Source organism: Fukomys damarensis, unplaced genomic scaffold, assembly GCF_012274545.1.
Source record: "Fukomys damarensis isolate Sample0158 unplaced genomic scaffold, DMR_v1.0_HiC HiC_scaffold_17, whole genome shotgun sequence".
In the NCBI taxonomy this organism is placed as follows: Eukaryota; Metazoa; Chordata; class Mammalia; order Rodentia; family Bathyergidae; genus Fukomys; species Fukomys damarensis.
The window spans coordinates 2,371,643-2,392,826 of NW_022900929.1; the positions used below are offsets into that span (position 1 = coordinate 2,371,643).

At 37.2% G+C, this 21,184-nt stretch overlaps 1 protein-coding gene across 1 annotated transcript in view; it reads right to left on the reverse strand.

The window, feature by feature from the left end:
* Positions 1-13,958, reverse strand: part of Cyth3 (cytohesin 3) — a 96,261-nt gene extending 82,303 nt beyond the window's left edge. Inside the window, exon 1 of the mRNA XM_010642763.3 lies at positions 13,943-13,958. The gene's annotated coding sequence lies outside the window, so the exon portion shown is untranslated. The remainder of the gene's footprint in view (positions 1-13,942) is intronic.
* Between the last annotated feature and the right edge of the window lie 7,226 nt (positions 13,959-21,184).

The window sequence follows — 21,184 nt, forward strand, 5'->3', positions numbered from 1 at the left end:
GTGTATGCTTATAATTGCAGGTACTCAAGAAGCTAAGACAGGAGAATCATAAGTTTGAGGCCAGCTTGGGCAACTCAGTGAGACCTTGTCTCAAAAAAACAAAAAGAGCTAGAGATGTAGTTCAGTGGTAAAGCATCCCTGGGTTTGTTTTCCAGTACAAAAAAAAAAAAGTATTTTCCTACACCTCATGTACATATAACCACTTCCCAAGAAGACTGTAAATTGCATGATGTACAAACATGTACTAATAAAAAAAGAAAAACAAAAAAAACACCATGAGAGAATTTGCTCCATGTAGCAATACAGAATGGTCTCCAGATATTAGAAAAAAAGAAGACAAGGAATAAGAGAAGGCAGTGATGAAGAACTTGTATTTTTATAAATACAAGTGCTGGGTATGGTGGCAAATGCCTGTAATCCCAGCACTTGGGAGGCTGAAGCAGGAGGATCGCTGTGAGTTCAAGACCAGCCTGGGCTACATAGTGAGTTCCAGGTCAGTCTCAACTATATAGTGAGACCCTGTCTCAAAAAAACAAACAAAAAAAATTGTATTTTTATCATAATTGCATAAACACTGTAAGGATAAACAAATTTAAAACTATCTCTAAGAGGTAAGTAAGACAGGATCAAATAGGCTCTTCATTTATGTTTGCGAACACCAACTCAAGGAAGGAAGAGAACAGTGTACAGGTGCCTTAACATCTAAGCAACACTACATATGGCCAGGTTTGTGTACATTTCCAACAACCAAAAGTAAACAAGTTCAAAAGGTAAAAATTTAAGATTGGAGTCAGGTGCTTTAACAGAAATTCTCTGAGTCAGGCAACAACACCATACTGCCTACTTCACCGCCAAACTCCTCCCAGACCTCCAGGTAGCTCCTGCTGTAACTATAGAGGGGACCAGAGGCCACCAATCTTGAGTCTGCTTTGAAGCCTGAGAACAAAACAGGTGAGGGAGGCCACGGTTCCACATCAGGAAATTGTGAAGCAGGTAAGCTCCCACTGAAGGCCATGTACTAGCTACAACCTCTGCATCTTCAGAAAACATCTTTCTATAACCTTTATAAATTAACAATTAGTGGGATTATTTAATTTTTTTCATCAAAACCTTTTCCCCTCAAAATCCTACTCATTTCAATACATTATCTTCCAGCAACACTGTAGAAAAACCTAAAAACAACCTGATTTCTTTCTTTGTAAGTAAACTCCCATCTTCCTCCCCTTTGCTTCTGACTGGCTCTTTGGAAAGTACATTCTTTTTCCTTGAAATTTAAAAATTTCATCCGGATGTATCTTCTTTCCATAATTTTATCTAATGCAGGTTGAGCCCTTTGAATATACAAATACAGCTTTTTTCCCCCTGGCTTAAAGATACTTTCTCCGTTGTTTCTGCTTTGTTTTGGTATCTTCTTCAGGAACAATACTGATTTACATCACAGCACTAATTTATTACTTTCCAACTTGTAAATTTTGCTCTTCATGGATCCTAGTGGAGTTTAAAATATTGCAAATGGATTTTGTAATATTATAGTTTCAATCAGCTCATTTATTTCACTTTTTAATTCTAACTGCCTCTCAACCAATTAGTTCTCAGCTTAGCTTGTTACCTTTCCTTATCTTCCAATCCACTTTAACCTTTCTTGAATTTTATTAAACACAGCACAAAATACATTTCACTTGAAATTTACTTCTAGTTCCTATAATTTTTAAAATTACACTTTTCTAGGAGTTGAACCCAGCCAATGCCTTCACACTGAGCTATATCCCCAGATCTTTCTATGTTTTACTTTAAGGCAGAGTCTTACAAAGTCATTAAGTTACTCAAGCTGAGCTCAGATCTGTCATACTCCTCCTGCCTCAGTCTCCCAGACTGCTGCGATTACAAGCATGTGAAACCACACCAGGTTCCCCAAACAAAATTCTAAATGAAGTTATTTGGGCCTTTAGTTGACTTTGGGAAGTTCTAGAAGGCCTTTAAAATATCTCAAAAGAATTTGTCATTGTAAAAAGTGAGATACTACTCAGATCTCCTGACTGTGCCAGTCTTTGGACCCACTCTGCAGAGGCAGAGGTGGTCATCAACGGTATTTTTCTAAAGAAAGGGTGTGGGAAACCTGTAATAGAACATTGTGGAGTTCAACCATTCAGAAGGTTGGGGAACTCAATCTGGGCCTTGCAGCCCGAGGTCAGTCAGCGTCATGGGGTTCAGCCATCAGCTAACTGAGACTAGGGGTCTAGCATCCTTGCACTGTCTGAGTCATTAAATGGTAAATACACCATATTGAAATTTTGTTCACTGCAGACATGTTCTGGACTGCTTCTTGATTTCAATTTAATTCAAATGATTTAAGGGTGATAGACTAGTGACTACCACAGGTGGTCAGTTTCCAAGTTGTGCTTGATCTTAATGTGCTGCTGATTGTATTAGTTGGGATAAGGCATTGCAGTTGATTTGCTGAGCTGTTTTTCTCTGATGTTATGAAGATGAAAATGTCTGTGGGTCGTTAGAGACACAGAAGCTAGGGCACAACCATATCAGGAAGATTTGGGTGATAATCCAGAGATTAAACCAACAACCAAAAGTAAACAAGTTCAAAAGGTAAAAATTTAAGAATGGAGTCAGGACAGTCCGACAACAAAAATAAAAATGAGAAAACACTTAAGCAAGACACAAGGACAGACTTCCAGTTTACCAATGGCAAACAGTAGGGCAAATGAGGATGAAAAGGCCAATAGTGAACCACCAGGACACCCTGAACTCAAAGCACAGGAAGTAACAAAACAGATCAATCAGGCTCTAGAAAAATTCAAAACAGAAATAATTTCCCAGATAACCATAGAGATAGTGAGCAAAATGGAAGTCGTGATTCGAGACTCTAGAGCAGAAACTGACAAAAAAATAGATGAGCTTAGGACCATGATAGAAGCCACGAAGGCCCAGCATAAGAAAGAAATGGAAACAATAAACACCCAACATAGGGAAGAAATGGAATCCATAAAGCAGATTCAAACAGATATCCAGGAGATTAAACGCTCCATAGAAAGTGTATGCAACAGAATAAAAGAATGCGAAGATAGACTCTCAGATATAGAAGATAAGATTGCAGTCAGTGACCATGAAAAGAGAGGTCTCTTAAAAACAGTAAGAGATCATGAGAAATCGATCCAACAACTCCTAGATGATGCAAAGAAGAATAACATAAGACTGATAGGAATCCATGAAGTAGCAGGAGAAAATACAAATGACTTTAAAAAGCTGTTCGCAGAATTAATGACAGAAAACTTCCCAAACAGAGGGGAAGAATTTGACATTCAGATAACTGAGGCATATAGGACCCCAACTAGCTACAATAAAAAAAAAATCTACACCTAGACTTATAATAATCAAGATCCCAGAAACCCAACAGAAGAACAAAATACTACAAGCAGTAAGAGAAAAGAAACAAATCACATACAAAGGAAAGCCCATCAGAATCACAGCAGACTTTTCAACACAAACCCTTAGGGCAAGGAGAGCCTGGAATGAGATATTTCAAGTACTAAAAGAGAACAACCTCCAACCTAGACTGATATATCCTGCAAAACTCTCTTTCAAAATGGATGGGGAAATAAGACACTTCCACGACAAAGAACACCTGAGAAACTACATGAATACCAAAGCAGCACTACAAGCAATTCTAAACAAGATGCTAGAAAAAGACAATGAAGGCAACAACACCATGAGGCCCAACAGAGCAAATCAAATAGGTAAGGCAAGAAATTAAAAGGAGAAGGTGGAAAAGTAAAAAGAGTCAACAATAAGTCAGTACATATCAGTTATAGCCAGCAATGTCAATGGCCTCAACTCACCAATCAAGAAAAACAGACTGGCAAAATAGAATAAGAAGCAAAATCCAACAATATGTTGTATACAAGAAACACACCTAGTGCAAAAAGAAGCCCATAGACTGAAAGTGAAAAGACAGAAAACAATTCTCCATGTGACAGGAGCCCAGAAAAAAACAGGGGTAGCAATCTTATTTGCAGACAAAGCAAATTTCAAACCAAAACTTATTCTAGTATTATTGATGTAGGACAGTACTGTATCATACCTCTGTGAATGTAAAATATCTTGTACCTGCTTTATGATACACGGTAGTGACTATGCTTTATCAGAGCTATTTTTAAAGATATTTCTCTAGAATGTTCTCTTTCCAGATGATGATTAAGATGCTAATAAAAAAAATGGTGCCAGGTACCACAACAGCAACAGAACTTTGCTGTTATCTCGATATTATTCTTTTCTTTGTTTTTTTGTTTGTGTTTTTTTAATGGAATGTGCTGAATGTCTATAATTTTGTTCAGATGACTGAAGAACCTGGAGAAGCTGTTGCTGCTATTGACTCATAACATACTGCTATTATTGGTCTTTTTGTATAAATAATAGATACATATATATATATATATTGAATTTTGGGAAACTTTAACAGTGCTGCCAACTTTGGAAAAGTCATCCCAATTTACTGTGTTGAGTTGGCATTGTACAGAAATGGACAGCCATATTGGTCTAGAAATGTTAATTTTTTTTCCATGTGTACATCGTACTAAGTATGTAAGGTCACATCTACATGGGTTTGATTACAGAAACTAATAAAGTATTCTCTAAATAATGAAAAAAATAAGACTATAAGAGCAAGAAGCAATTTAAATATGTTCAGGGACCATTTTCATCTCCAGAATTAAGGACTATTTTAATGTTACATCATTGCCTTTTCTCTTTTACTTTCCTTTTTAGTTTTATTTTAGTATTCCATATTTTTAATGTTCATACAGAGATTTCTTTAACTGAAATACCGAATAGTTTCTTTGGTGTGAAAAACTATAATAGTACACAGGATCCTAATGAGATAATTAATAACGTGAAATAGGAAGTAAAGGGCTAAAAGTGTAGGGAAAGTGGGAAGGGTGGGGGAAAGGTAATAAGGGAGAGGTAAAAAATATGAGAAACTAAAAAAATGGAAATAAAGTGAGGGTAAATGGGGAGGGGAGGAGGGGGTGAAGGGAGGGCAGGGACAAGGGGAAAAAATGAGAATCAAGACCTGTCATGTATGTAAGGGTACAGGATCCCAATAACGAATGTAACTGTATTGTATACCTAGATTGTGCCAATAAACTCAATAAAAAGAAAAAAAATAAGAAGATCTACATCTTAAATTTAGTGTTAGGTTTTTTTTCTTCACTTTTTTGAAGAGTGTAGGCCTGCTGCCTAATATTATGTACTTTTTTTTTGGTACCAGGGATTGAACTTGGGTCCTTGGGCTTGTGAGGCAGGTGGCAGAACCACTGAGCTAAATCCCCAGCCCTATTATTTACATCTTATAGACCAGATTATATGTATAGGTAGAAGAGATAAATGCTTTGGTTTAATGTTTTTATTACAAATATGTTAAAATCACTTGTTTCAAGTCAGAGTTACATTCATTTTTTGTTGTTGTTGTTGTTCTTTGGTAAATGTGGATTAAATTGGTAACTAGAAGAAGTTACTAAACAGCTTTTATGTCAATGGAATATGTGTATGGGTGAAGTTGGAACAGGTATGCACAATAGTTTGTTAGCCCTACACCCAAATGGAGGTGGTTAGTTATATGGCTTAGCATAGTACAAATTTTATTTGAATATTTGGCCATAGCTTTTTAGAGAAATGAACTTTTGAATTGGAAAATTTAATAAGACAAACTGTGATTAAATGATACAGAGGAGATGCTTTTGCTGTCAAATCCTTGGATAAAGAACAAACCTTAACTCTTGAAGGAATGAGTCTTTTTCTTCTTCCTTCCCTCAGTGCTTTCCTATTCGTGTTTTAAAAGAAATGAAGTTTAGCTGCAGCTGAGACTAATACAGGATCTGGCTGTAATGTTTTTGTTGTTGTTCTTATATCCGGTGATGGTCATAGCAAACTCATTGTATGAAGATTCAATAAAGGAAAGGGCAGGGTGGAGAAAAAAAATGACACTCTATAAAAGTATTCAAGAAATAGCAACAGGATCTAGGAGTCTCCCTTTCAAATGACTGATTTAAATTCCATTCTGAAGTAATTTTGTTTGAAACTACTGTAGACATATTTTTTCCCTTTTAATATTATGTACACACCATATAACCAGAGAGTATATATGATGCTGACACATTTTTCCAGTGGGAGTCAGAAAATAGTAATGTGTGAGAACCCAGAGGAGCCCTATGACTATAAAGGAGGGCAAGGACTCTTTAAAATAGTGTTGTTCATGTTCATGCTGGTATAGAGATAGCACCAATTTGTGGAAGAAAGCCTGGTTCTCTTAATGTTTTTCAATAGTACCCAGATTTATTCATTTATCATCATGGTTAAGCTCAGAATCAGCAGTTCAAATTTTATATTGCATATCTTCATCAGTATTACGATAAAAGCTTTGCATCTTCGTGTCTTATGGGGACCAAGTACATATTAACACGATGATGATGATGAAGTATATCTTAAAATAATTTTTGTGATCAGTATAATGATCACTAGAGTAGTGATTTTCACATACTTGTGTGTGTTAAGCAGTTTGTTTTTTTTATGTTGGGGAGTGGTTTACATTTCTCATATTTCTTCTAATTGTAACCAGACATCCTGTTTGGGGGCTATTTGAGACCAGTGCTGCCTGTGAAAAAATCATGTGGTCTTTAGTAACCTGAGTTATTCTTCTTAGATTTTATTTTACGAGCGGGTTTCCTTGAAACCCACGGACTATGTTTAGATGATTTTTCTACTTTTCTGTGAGTCAGGACATCAGTAATATATCTATTATTTAGAGCAAAAGTATTATTCAATATCTGAAGGCTGTTTAAACTTTATAGAAAAAACAAACTGTTGCTTTCATGGATGTAGCAAATAAGCACGGTTGGCTGAATATAAGGAGTCTGTTTCAGAAATTGTTGCTGGATTTGTGCTACCATAACTGACATTTTGTACCCCTTCCTATTTTACAGTAAGAGGAATTCATCTGTTTGGTTCTCATAAATTTCTGTTTTCTGCCTCCTGTGGAAAGACACATTTTTAGAACCCTTCTAGCATGTCTTCCCTACCTTTCTCCTTTTCTTTTTTTTTTTTTTTTTTTTTTTCTTTTTTCTTTTTGTGTTTCTGGGGATGGAACCTGGTCCTTGCACAGGCCAGGCAAGCACTCATCCCTTAGCCAACCCCCAGCCCTAATTTTTCTTTTTAACTTGAGAATAGTCAAGTAGCTTTTCATTTCTAAATACATGGCTTGCTGCCCTTTGTAGGAAAATTTTTTATTGCAACATGTTTATAGCACATAATGATTATATTCCTCATTAGGAGTTCGTACATGTACATAATATATCTTTTTTTCATCCCTTTCCTCTCTTCTCCCTCCATCTCTTGATCTCCTCTTTTGCGAAAGATCTGTCTTACTATTTCCTTTTATCTTTTGCTTATTCTCACAATGTAGTTTTGGACCTTATGAAGTTTTACAGGAACAGAGAACTGTGAATCTTTGGCCTGTTTGTTAATAAAGTACAACTATTCTTTTTTTAAAAAGAACTATAATTTACGTATCATAATAGGCGCTCTTAAATAATTTAGTATGAATAATTTTTAGTGTATTCAAAGTTGTGCAACTATCAACACTAATTTTAGAATTTTTTATTGCCGTAAAACGCAACCCTATCCTTGTTAGCTGTCATTCTTTCTCCTCTCTATATCCCCAGCAACCTTAAATCTACTTTGTGTCTGCATGTCCTTTGCCTATTCTAGATATTTTACATAAAGGCAATCTTACGCTATTTGGCTTTTTGTATCTGGCTTCTTTTGTTCAGCAGGTTCATCCATGAGTGTGTCAATTTCCAAGGTTCATCTCTGTTGTAGCTTGATTCATATCAGGTACCTGTACTTTTTCTGTGAGTGACCTGAGACTTAGATTGACTTGGGTTTGGAGTGGGTAGAGATTTTACTCACTTCTGACTCATGGCTGAATCTGTGGCTGGTATTCTCTCCTGAATATGTTTTTTTTTTTAATGGTACCAGGGATCCAACTTGTGCCTTTATGCTTGGGAGGCAGGCAGTGGAACCACTGAGCCAAATCCTCGGCCCTCTTCTGAATAAGGTTTTTAAGTTTGCTTATGTTTTCTTCCCATTGAGAAAGGTTGAAATTTACTTATTTGGAGAAGGGCCAGCTTGAATCTTTGCTGTTATATTCTTAGTTTATCTAAAGAGAGTTGCATCTGGAGCAGAGAACCTTGTTTGTAGGAAATGTTTACTCTCTAAGACCAATATATGGGTTTAAGAAACCACATTTCCCCAGGGAGCTGTGCTGGAATCTGTTAACAGAAATGTGAAGGATCTGCTTCTCTGAGGTTCTAAAATGATCCCATAATAGGTACAGGACATCAAACTTTCATCCCCTATTCACTCTGAAATGCCAACAAATGATTGGAAAGTAATAAACTCCTTATAGCAAAGAGACTAGGAAAAAGAAGTTATGGGAAATGGGAAGACATTGAACTTATAAGATGAATAATTTCTGGATGTGTAGTGACTATAATTAATAATGTATACTTGAAATTTGCCAATTTTAAGCATTCTAACCACATACATGGTAACTATGTGAGAGGATGACTATGTTAATTAGCCCAGCTGTGATAATCATTTCACAACATCTACATTATCAAAACAACACTTTATATACCTTGAATATATACAATTTTTATTTGCCAGTTATACCTTAATATAGGTGAAAAGAGCAGGGAGGAGAAGGGGTAAGGAATCTTTAGCAGAGGAAAGAGTTTAATACACTTTGAGAAGAAATGGGAAATCGGAAACCGATGAACAGAAAACAGTGCGGATTCAGAGAAGCAGAATGGGCTTTTGGTTATTCCCTTGCAAGGCCTTGCTTAGGTTACAGCTCACATGGACAGGATGGAAATCATAACACGTACAGGGTGAATTCAAAGGCTGCCTGGAAGCTGTTGTGCCAGAACATTCCTCGTACTCTTCCTTCTGTTCTCCTGTCCTATTCCTCTTGTTTTGAGGGTAGTAGCTGATTTGTTTTTAACCCTCAAACAAATTATTCTTTGCATAGATTTACTCAGTGTCTTGCTGGGTTAGTAGTGCATGACTATAATCCCAGCACTTAGGAGGCTGAGGCAGGAGGATTGCTGAGAATTCAAGGCCAGCCTGGGGTACATAGGGAGTTTAAGGCCAGCCTGAATTACATGTTGAGACCCTTTCTATAAACAAATAGATGGATTGAGTTCCCTGCCTCAAGAGAATTTGGGTCCTGTAGATATACATCAACACAAATAAATAAAGCTTCTTATAGTTTTTGTTTGTTTTTGTTTTTGGTCTTCTGGGGACTTTTCATTTGGTGGATTCTTATGGACAAACCTCTGGAAGCCAGAATATGATGTGCCTTCCTACTTAAGAGGGACATCTAGTGAGAGAAGAATCTTGCATACTACACTAAAGGAAGCCACCCACCTAGCTCCATCTCATTTTTAAATGCATACAGACAGCAAGGATCTCCAGGTGAAGGAAAAAGCCCAAGAGCGTGAAAGAGAACATTTAATCCAAAATTTCTTTAGAAAGAGTAACTGCAGAGAAACGGAGAATTCAGAAGATAGAACAACACTTTAGAAAATGACCACTGACAGCTTCCAGGAGACATTTGACTTTGGAACTAGAATCTGTCATACTTCCCACCACTCTTCTAATCAAATCACCAGCTCCAGATAGAAGTGAGTGAGGAGGAAAAAAAATATAGATGCATAGCTGAGTCATAATAGATGGGATCAGGATGAAGAAATACCAGTGCCTTGACTCATTGCTGTTTCCTGGGAATTCAGTGCAGGCATGTGAGACATAAGATGTGATACTGGCTCTGCTAACTTGAGAGAAAAGAGTGAGTAAATCTGGGTGATCCCAAGTGGCCACAGGCAGCCAGGATGGGTTTGTTTGTAGCAACAAGATTCAGGAGCCACACAACTAGGGGCAAAAGGACACATGTGGCTTCCACATGCTCAGAACTACCAGAGCTCTTTCTTGACATAGTATCCTTCCTCCTGGTTCAGCATCTCATCTATCTGGAGTGGAAACCAGGTTAGACCAAATTAGGTACAGGTACCTAAAGCAACATGTTGAGATTACAGAAGGAGACTTAGCGAGATGAAGGGCAATGGGATGAACCTGGACAACTGGAATGGCCAATGCAGTTTATAGGGGCATCAGCTCTCCAGCTTACAAACTTAGAGGTGGGGGGCCAGGGATTTAGTTCAGCGGTTCAGTGGCCTACCTTGCAAATGCGAGGACTCAAGTTCAATCCCCGATACCAAAAAAAAAAAAAAAAAAAAAAAACTTAGAGGTGAAAAAACCAAATGAAAAATCACCACCAAACTTAACAGCATTATAGGCAGAACAAGTCATTCTGTTTTGGGGAAAATTTGGGCATGAAATCATTTCTCAAAAATAAATAAAAAGAAAGAAGTAAAAGTAAAATGTTGCCAAAATAAAGAGGAAGGGGAGACAGGTTGTTTTTTTTTTTTTTTAACTTTTTGGAATCTGTTTTTAATGATGTACTTATAGATTGATTCACAGAACAAAATAATGCAGAGAGCTATCAGTGCTCATCGCACAGCTACCCCCAAGAGGACCAGGAAGTTGACATTGGGACAGTTGACAGAGCTCATTCAGAGTCCGTCATTTCACAGGCACTCATTTGATATATGTGTGTAGTTCCATACAATTTTATTGCATAGATTCATCTCATCACCACTGTAATTAAGATACACAACCATCCTATCACCATAAAAATCTTTTACTATACCTTTATAGTTACATCTTATGATTATAAGTTGAGGGGAGTATAGTTTTGTTTTGTTTTGGGTTTCTTTTGGTACCAGGGATCAAACTTGGTACCTTGTGCTTATGAGGCAGGCAGTGGAACCAATGAGCTAAATGCCCCACCCAGGGGAGTATTATTTCAAGTTCTGAAGCACAGGAAAGGTTTAATTTTTTGAAAATAAAACATTTATTTGAAATACTTCCCATATAAATTTAATGTATCAAATTAGTGTCTCTTTTTTTTTTTCTTCTTATTGAGGTTATTGGTACAATCTAGGTATACAACACAGTTACATTCATCATTGGGATTCTGTACATTTACATAATAGGTCTTGATTCTCATTTACTTTATTTCCATTTTTTCAGTTTCTCATATTTTTTCCTCTCCCTTATTACCTTTCCCCCACCCTTCCCACTTTCCCTACACCTTTAGCCCTTTACTTCCTATTTCACATTATTAATTATCTCATTAGGATCCTGTGTACTATTATAGTTTTTCACACCAAAGAAACTATTCGGTATTTCAGTTAAAGAAATCTCTGTATGAACATTAAAAATAGGGAATCCTAAAATAAAACTAAAAAGGAAAGTAAAAGAGAAAAGGCAATGATGTAACATTAAAATAATCCTTAATTCTGGAGATGAAAATGGTCCCTGAACATATTTAAATTGCTTCTTGCTCTTATAGTCTTATTCTTTTCTTCATTATTTAGAGAATACTTTATTAGTTAAGCTGTAGATCTTAATTAGAGCCTGATTTGTAAGAAAAATAGTTCTAAAAGATGTGTTGGGAAAACAAGGCAAAGTAGAGTTAGGAATATATGTGAAACAATATTTTAGAATTACTGTTCATTTTCTTAAGTATGATGATATGGTTATACGGACTATCCATAGTTAATGAATACAGTGCTAAAATAGTTAAGGGATAGAGAAGGTTGAAGGGATGAAGGGAGGGCAGGGGTGAAGAGAGGGCAGGGGTATGGGGAAAAAAACAAGAACCAAGATATCATGTAAAGGTACAAGATCCCAATGATAAATTTAACTGTATAGTTTGTTTTAAATGTACCAATAAACTTAATGGAAAAAATAAGGGAAAAGTGTAATGTTTGTAACTTACTTTCAAATGGCTTGCCCACAACAACAAAAAACTGTCATTAAAAATTGTATTTTAAAGAGAAAGCAAATATAGTAAATTTTTAACTGATAAATAATATATGGATACTGATTATACTATTCTTTCATATTTTTGTACATTTGAACATTTCATATTGCCAACCATTTTTCCTAAACCCAAATACAATAGTTCTTCCAACTCTGCTTGGAATATAAATGTGGACAAGCAAGATCCTAATATGTTGAATGACTGACATGCTGAATGTCTACTAATTGTTTAGGATTTTGATTAATTCTTCATATAAATACTGTACTTGCACTTGGGTTTTTAAATGTTCATTTCAAATACAAGAAAACTGAATCTTAGGGAATGTAACTAATTTACATGAAATCGCAATGCTAGAAAAGACAGTGGTAAATATGTTTACTTAAAAATAGGTCAATTTCAAACAGAACAATCAGGTTCAAATGTTTAAACAAACTTGTGTAAGCATACAAAAGTACAGACACAAATTCTCAAAAACATTAACATTTCAGTTGACTAACTTCTGCATTGAACTAGGGAAATTACCTGAAATATCAGTGATGGACCTAATATAGCTAACAGACAAAAATGTTTAAGTCATGGAGACAAAGAGGGGAAAAAGAAACCTCTCCAATCCCACAGTTACAGGATCAGAAAGAAATGGCTGCATGATGTTCTCCACCATGATTCACACCAACTCAGCCACAAAGTCAAGGCTGAGGATCTGTGACAATCCTATGGTTCCATCTCCATTAATTGGATGGAAGTAATCATCTCTGGATAGAGAGAGGAGCATTTTTAGGAAAATCAGGAAAGAAAAGCTTCAACTTAAAGTCACATAAAATTAAGGAGTTACACAAAAAGCTCCCCTCTCTAATATGTGGAGATGTTCAGATTAGTATGACTGTCCAAGCCTGACTTTAATTCCTTATAACTAAATGACAGCTGGAATGGCCCCGATTGCCCACAACTATGTAACTCTTCAATCAAGGAAAGAGCACACCTGTGAAATCTGTTCCTGAAATTTCCCATCACCAGTGGACTCAATTATGCTTCTTGATTGCTAAAACCAAGATAAAGCTGCCCATGTCAAACTTTTGAGATTCAAGAACTATTTCTACTCGATGTTCTCTGCAAAGGGAATTCACCAATCAGAGGTTAAGGTAGTGGGCCCAATTCACTCCTGAATTCAGAACTCCTGGACAGGTCTGCACCAATCTTCAAGGGGGCTAGAAGGACTTGGATAACAGACTTCTCTCTAAAGCATTAAATTCCTTCTAACCTATTTCAAACTTGTATAGGTAAGATGAAAAAAGTAGTTTTAGTATGAAACTAGTGAAAGTACCTCTCAAAAAGATGGTCTTCATTGTCTTCATACACAGGACAATCCAATCTTCAACAGGCTCTTAATACATAACAGTTGGTAGGAAAACAGCAAAGAGAAGGTCCCTGACTCTTCCACTATGAGGGAAAGAGGTGGGGGCCCATAAGGGATGGAGGCAGCATGAAGGTAAGAGACTTAAGTCCTAAAACCAAATGTCCAAGCAGTAACAGCAACAGAAGCCAGGAGAAGTATCTCAGCTTATTTTCTTTCCAGATTAAAAAACAACAACAAAAAGCCATGTTCTATATGTCCAGCCAAATTACTGGGCATTTATTTGTGAGGTAGAACAACTACTCAGGGAGCTGAATGAGGGTGACAGCAGGATACACAGCTCCATTCCAGACTCTGCTCCTCTGTCAGCTATCCCTGGGAGTGAAGGCCCTGGGACAGGTCGAGGGATCAAGAGGTAGAGTATGTAAAGACTAAAGACTGATACTTTTTTAACTCTCAAGAAAATTATTTTGGAAGAACACTTGTCCAAGATGAAGATTCTCTTTATATAAAGCAATGAGAGGCATCATTTTATTCTCTAAATATTTCATGCTCTAAAAAATGCAGTCACATACCAAATCAAAGTCTGTAATCACTGGTCCTCCCACACTTGGGAAATACAGTCTCATCATGTGAACGGCCAAACACTTGAAAGACATAAAAAAAAAAAAAAAACTTTCAATTTTCCCATACTCTAACACAAACAAAAATGAATTCATTTGTCTGATCTTTTCTCAACACAAAAAAATTTTAATCTAATTAGTGAAAGTTGGAAAAGGGCATTCTTGATCATTTTATTTCCTCTCTTCTAAGAACTAAAAGGAAGTCCTGTTTTCTAACAGAATATTAAATAGCCAATGTCATCTACTTTTGATTATTGTATTTTTCTTATATTTCTGTTAAAATAAATGTAACTATTACTGAAACTATTAATGTATTCTGAGCATATGGAAATATAATTTGTTTATATATTTTATATAGTGGGAGAAAGTATTAGTCTCAAAAGAAAATATATGGCCAGAGATTTAGCTCAGTGGTTCCACTGCCTGCCTCGCAAGCTCAAGGACCCGAGTTTGATCCCTCGTACCGAAACAAAAACAAAATATAACCTGGGCAGGGGGATTTAGCCACCACCTGCCTCACAAGCACTAGGACCCAAGTTTGATCCACGGTACCAAAAAGAAACAAAGGAAAGAAAGGAAAGAAAGGAAAGAAAGGAAAGAAAGAAAAGAAAGAAAAGAAAGAAAAGAAAGAAAAGAAAGAAAAGAAAGAAAAGAAAGGAAAGAAAGGAAAGAAAGAAAAGAAAGGAAAGAAAGAAAAGAAAGGAAAGAAAGAAAAGAAAGAAAAGAAAGGAAAGAAAGGAAATAAAGGAAGAAAGAAAGAAAGAAAGGGCTGAGAATTTAGCTCAGCAGTTCCACAGCCTGCCTCGCAAGCACAAGGACCCGAGTTCGATCCCCAGTACCAAAAAAACAACAACAAAGGAAATATTATATAATGCAGCTCTTAATGATATATATGCTTAATATTTATCAAAGAGAAAATGTTTTTCTCTCTGCACTCTATGGCAATGAGTGACAGAAAAGGAAAACTACCTGCTGCTACAGCCAACATCACACCCTGGGCTCCAAGTTATAGTACACCTCTGCTAACCTTCCAAACAAGAAAATATGACAGAAAGTGTGGAAAAAAGGGAGGGTTTTGTGTGGATTAAATTCAACAACATCATCAAGTATCCAGCTGAACATCCTCAGTATAGGCATGGAACTGGATGGGCTTGAGGGACACCATGAAGCTTCCTTACACCCAGGGCCACTGGAGATTAGCATTAAAAAAGGAGCTGTCTCCTTGTATATTTAAAAAGGAAATAATTTCTCCAAGATTTGTAGTGATAAGATCCCCTTTGCTGATGGCTAGCTAACTGCACAATTCATAATTCTGTGAGCAAGGAAGAAAATGAGGATGGATTCATAATGGCACTAACAGTGTCCTTTACTCAGAGTCAAAAACTGCCATAACAATACCCACAACTACAATGGGATGGCAAACACAGAAATAAACAGGTTAATCAATCCATATCCTGGGGCCAGGGATTTGGCTCAGTGGTTCCACCCTTGCAAGAGCAAGGGCCAGAGTTCAATCCCTGAGACCAAAAATAAAAAATATATATATAGACATAATCCATCTCCCAACACAAAATATATATATTCCATTTTATGGTTTCAAATCAAAGGATGTTATTTAAAATTCATTTTCTAGAAAGGAAAAACATTTTAAAATTCTAGTAGCTATCATAGTATTTAAATCAACTACTAGAAATAGCTAAAGAGTTACTGCCTTAATGAACCTTCATATTACAAACTGTGGTTTTAAAGAACCTCCAGAATGTGAAATAATAAATGTAACCCAGATGTTGACTAAAAAAATGAAAACAAGATTGTTTTTGCTTCATAGCAACCAAATAGGTCAACCCATTTCCTCCTTCAGAAAATTCTCAGAGGACCGCAAGCTCCACTCAAAGAGCATGTGTTTCATATGTATCTGTCCACAGAAAAAGGAAATGCTGCTGTCCAAAATAAACGGGAATATTATATGTTCCCATGAAAGTGAATTAAAAAACTGCAGTTAGGCGGTGTCTCCACATTGCCAAACATCTGGATAAAAACTGGAAAGGGGAAAAAAATCATGAATTAACCAGTAATTGGGAAAAAAATTTTGAGAGTAGGAAAAATTTATTGAGGGAAAGAAAGCTTCTGTCTAAAAGAGACAGAAGGGGGACCAGAAAGTGGGTTGCCTGCTGACCCTAATTTTCAAAGATGTTTTATACAGCAAAGCCATGTGGTAAGATGGGTACAAAGTAAGACAAAACTCTAAGACCTAATGGAAAATTAAAAGGTGGGCATGAGGTGGGGCAAAACCACGACCAACCAATAAGGTTACAAGTACAGTCACAAGGGTAATATTGATTAAATGGGGGTCAAACAGGGGAGCAAGTCACATAGCAAGCATATACAAGGATTTTTCAGTAAGGGTGGGGGTCAGGGATATTTCTTAGAAAGGCTGGGTTAAGACCTTGGCCCCAGCCCAGGTGATAGAAATCTATTGGAATATCTATCACTGCTATTTATCCCCAGAGGAAGCATAGTCTCTCTCCTTTTACAATTCTGGCCTTCAGTGAATGTGTCTTGACTGTCTTCCATGTTGGCTCCTTGCTATGTTGGCTCCTTGAGGGTGGCCCTGTCTAAGGGCCTACAAGATATCTAATTAACTTACCTATCTGTAATAGTCCCCCCCTCTGACAGAAGTACCCCTAACTGCTGTGAGGGGGCAAAGGGCGAAGAGGGCTCTGGCTACTTCCAGCTGAAGAGGGTCATTGTTGTGATCAGCAGTTAGAGTTACTCTACACAGGGTCTATCTAAAGGCCTTCAGTAGGCATCTGGCATTGTCATCTTGGTAGCTACATAGCTTTTAAGTCAAAGATGTAGGATCCTTTAGGAAAGGTTCCTTGTGTCCTGGATTTTGTAGACCTTGAGAGGCCAGGGCCAAAATATTGGCTGTCCTTTCCAGTTTTGGTCTCCAAACATTCTGGAAGCTTTATCTTGAAATCCAGCAGCCACAGAGGAGCGAAGTGCCTTGAATTAACTACTATTGAGAACTGCATAACTTCTCAGGGGCAGGGCAGTGGAGAAGAACAAAAGAGTGCCTTTAAATATGGCACAAGAACTAAATCTTAACCATCTCATGTGTAGAAAGACATTTAAGATCAGGAGCTTTTTCATGGTGGATCTGCAGTCCTTAGCAAAACATACTTCCAGAGACAAAAGCTATGATTGACTCCACTTGCATGGCCAAGCATAAAATCAAACCAATAATCAAAGAACCTGAATGGATACTTTTTTTGCCTCTTGAAAGAGAATGATTCTAACTATATTGTTTAGGGCTTTTCTTTTTAAATAAATTATTTTGACTCTATAATATTTAATTTATGACTTAAATATCCTACAGGCTATTGAGCAGCTCTCTGATCTTAAAGAAACATTCCCAAAGCCATGTCTTACCTTTTATTAACATACAAACTGAAATGGTGTCCTGTAGGCAGGCACTTAGAAGTGCTTGTTTGAGCTTCTGGAATGTGGTCTGGGAACAGGTTCCCAGGTTAAAATATGGCTGTCTTTTGGGTTTTTCTATAGGCTGACAGATGAGTCACACAATCTCACTATATCTTATAGGGGCAACAAAAGAAAGTAATTTCTAGAAATCTCCTTAGCTGTTTCAGAGTCTTGGGCTGTGGAAAGAAAAGAATTGGTTTCTTTCTTCTCCCAGTATTTGGGTTCCCTTAGATATAATGAAGCCTAAGTATTTTACCTTAAGGCTGCAAAGTTGTGTCTTAGACCTAGAAACATAATCACTGTCTGTTAGAAAATTCAGCAGAACACAGATGTCTTGGCTCTTCTGAGGGGGCATATAACCCTCTAACAGCTACATATTGCAAGGCTGACTTGAGAAAAACTATAGTATTTCCTTTTATCATATCAGGATCTAGAGATGTCTTCATTACTTTCTGATAAAAACTTGACAATTTAAAATAACTGAAGGGTTTAGTTCTCATTTCCTAGACCTTTAAGAATACGTGCCTGAAAATGTCTTCTACTTTAATCTATCTGACTGGCAAGCCAGTAGGGTCTTCTTAGGAACTGCTTGTGTTCCAGTAGAAACCAGTTATTCCCTTGGCTGCCTGTCTTTTGAGCTATCAAAATTAAGATAATACCTGTCTCTAAATGTAATACTATTGGTGTCTCATTAAAAACCAATATTTAAAGCCGGGTGTGGTGGCGCATGCCTGTAATCCCCACACTCGGGAGACTGAGGTAGGAGGATAGCTGTGAGTTCAAGACCAGCCTGGACTACATAGTGAGTTTCAGGTCAGTCTCAACTACATAGTGAGACACTGTCACAAAAAAACCAACCAAACAAACAAAAACCAATATTTAAGAGCAACATTACATCTTTCTAATCTGGTCTATAGGTCTGGGTAAGTTCTTTAAAGACCTCAAAGTACATATCAGTGTCATCCAAAAGCTTTATTAGGTTTTATTTAATCTGTCTTAGATCACTGAGAAAAAGACACATGAACACAAATAGTCCCATATTTGCCATTTACTTCCTGCAAGGGATGCTGTCTTTGAGGGACCTGAACAATTTAGCTAAGGATGGATATAGCCTCATGGAGGTTTTAATTATGGCTGGCCTAGATACTCCATCCTCAGCACCTGGTGGTCAAGGTTTAAAGCTGTCATAGAAACTTTGTTCTCAGGTTCAAAAGGGTAAGGAGTGGCCTCCGGCTTAGAGCTACTGAATGTCTTAAGGGTGAGGTGTCTCATTACATTTACATTTGAACACAAGCAAGAATTACTTCTTAATGTAAAGAAAATTTCAACATGATTTTGACCATTTTCTCTCTTTTACAGTATAATTCTAATTGTGAGACAGCATCATAGTACTTTCCTCTGTGTACTTGGCTTTAGGAGGTAGGCACATCACACAATGGTGTAGAAAAATACTAACTTGCTCCATGATACACCAAAGGAGTGTGAGGTTCAGATACGGAGTTCCTAATCTAAAACAAGAGAAACAAATGTGGTGTCCCATAAGTCTCTGCTTGACTCCTGTGCCCCTAGGGTGTTCCCCAAGGTTTATTCCACTCCAGGTTAGGTAGCTACCATCTGGAGAAAGACTCAGAAAATAAAATCGGACAGGACTATCTACCTTTTACCAGCGTGCAATCTTATTTTCCTCAGGTAACTCATATCCTTACTCCAAGAAGTATTCTCAAAGCACAAGTTACAACTGACTTCAGCTATAACAATCATGTTTAGATAAGTATTGCTAGCAAACCAAGAAATTCAAACCACTGCTTTCTAGTTCTTTGAAATCTCGAGAGAGAGGAAAACAGGGCACTTTTCCTGCAAAAGAGATCACCTCCAGAGATGCAAAGTCAGAGATTCTGCCTTGGACCCCAGGACAGAGAAAGCTCTGAGAAATTTATGTTGTCTATCCAGTCATTTAGGCAACTTTTATAAACAGCAAGACAAGGCTACTCCTTTAAGGTCAATTTTAAATTCACTAAGTATTTGAAACTCATAGATCTTCCTAGCAGCCACAATCTACATAGTAAAGGTACCTTTATTAACTTCCTATACGTGAGTATGAACAGAGAGAAAGGCTGACCTGAATAATCCATATTCTAGATAGCAAATAAAAACAAACGCGTTACTGATTGCTATTTTGATAGTGTAAAACAAAACAGTTGTTGCAAGTTGTCTTAGTCTGACTTTCTGGAAGGAGGAGCAGTCTGACTACGAGGGATTCTCAAATGAAATCCCAACAAATTGGAGAAATGTTTAAGGGGAGTTTCTAACTCTCTAGCAGAGAGAAAAAGTCCAAATAAAGCTCAAGCTGGTTAAACATTAAAAAAAAAAAAAAAATCACCATATAGCATTTTTTAAGTCCACAGTCAATGTTTCAAAGTCCATAACCTATCAGAAAAGGCATTTTTCTCCCCTACACACATAAATGATGAAGACCATGCCTAGGAGAGGGGGAGAAGGTTCAAGTAGTTTTAAATCTGTGAAAGACTTGTTTATTATATTTGTCTAGTGGTCTTACTAGTAGTACAGAAAGCAGTCCAAACCTGTAGCTCAACTCTTAATGAAGGCTTAAGAAAGGGCTCTGATGGCATCGTTTCAGACCACTCTGAGACAGAGGATACCTGATCATCACTGAAAGAGTTCCCTTTTCACCTCACAGAGGAGTCCAGAAAAGGACACGATGTGGAAATTTTCTGCTGATTACCTGGATGGGCTGTCAGGAGCTAGTTTCTTCTGAGGAACCTTTGGGATCTGCCAGAGAGTAGCGCTGGCCATGACCCCTCAGTTGTCACCTCAGTTTCTGCTAGTTCCACACAATCAGAGATCTATCTCAGAAAGGAACCCAATTGCCTATCTGGTCAACATTCCACCCACCACTGGCATCAATAGAAGTGGGGATTCACCAGAGGGCAAGTGGAGAAACCCGTCCTCTGCTTTTGAGAGTGGCAACTGCCCTAAAGGCAATTACTAGCTGGCAGAGTAACCACTGTTTGTTTACAATTGTATAAGGGACAGATAAAAGCCTGAACTGTCTTTATATGAGATGGTTTCATAAAACACCCATTTTACAGCATTTTGAAGCATCGAAGTGCAAATGTAATACATACAAAACAAGAAATTTTCAAATGTTGAAAACACACAACTTAAAATTAAGACACTTTTGGGGCCAGGGATTTGGCTCAGTGGTTCCACTGCCTGCCCAGAAACCACAAGTACCTGAGTTCGATTCCCAGTACCAAAAAAAAAAAAATTAAGACGCTACTGAAACAAAGGCCAGAATTTATGAAACAAAAACCGAATCTATGAAACAAATGACAGCCTCTGAAAGAAGTTACAATCTATGAAGCAAAAAGACCCAAGTTAGAAACTATGAAAGAAAACTGTTACCTTCAACCACTAATCTTGGTGGAAGACCTCCAAAATGATAGAGGGGGAAAAGATATAACTCCCAAACCTGCTAGATATCCAAAAAGTGAGTTTGTGTTCTCTAAAATCGACGAATGAATTCTAGGAACATCAGAGGTTAAGAGTAGGAAAAATTTATTGAGGGAAAGAAAGCTTCTGTTGAGAGACAAAGGGGGGACCAGAAAGTAGGTTGCCCCTGGGAAATATTTTTTAATCATCAAAATGCTTAGTTTTATGTATAGTTTATTTATTAATTAGAGAGATAAG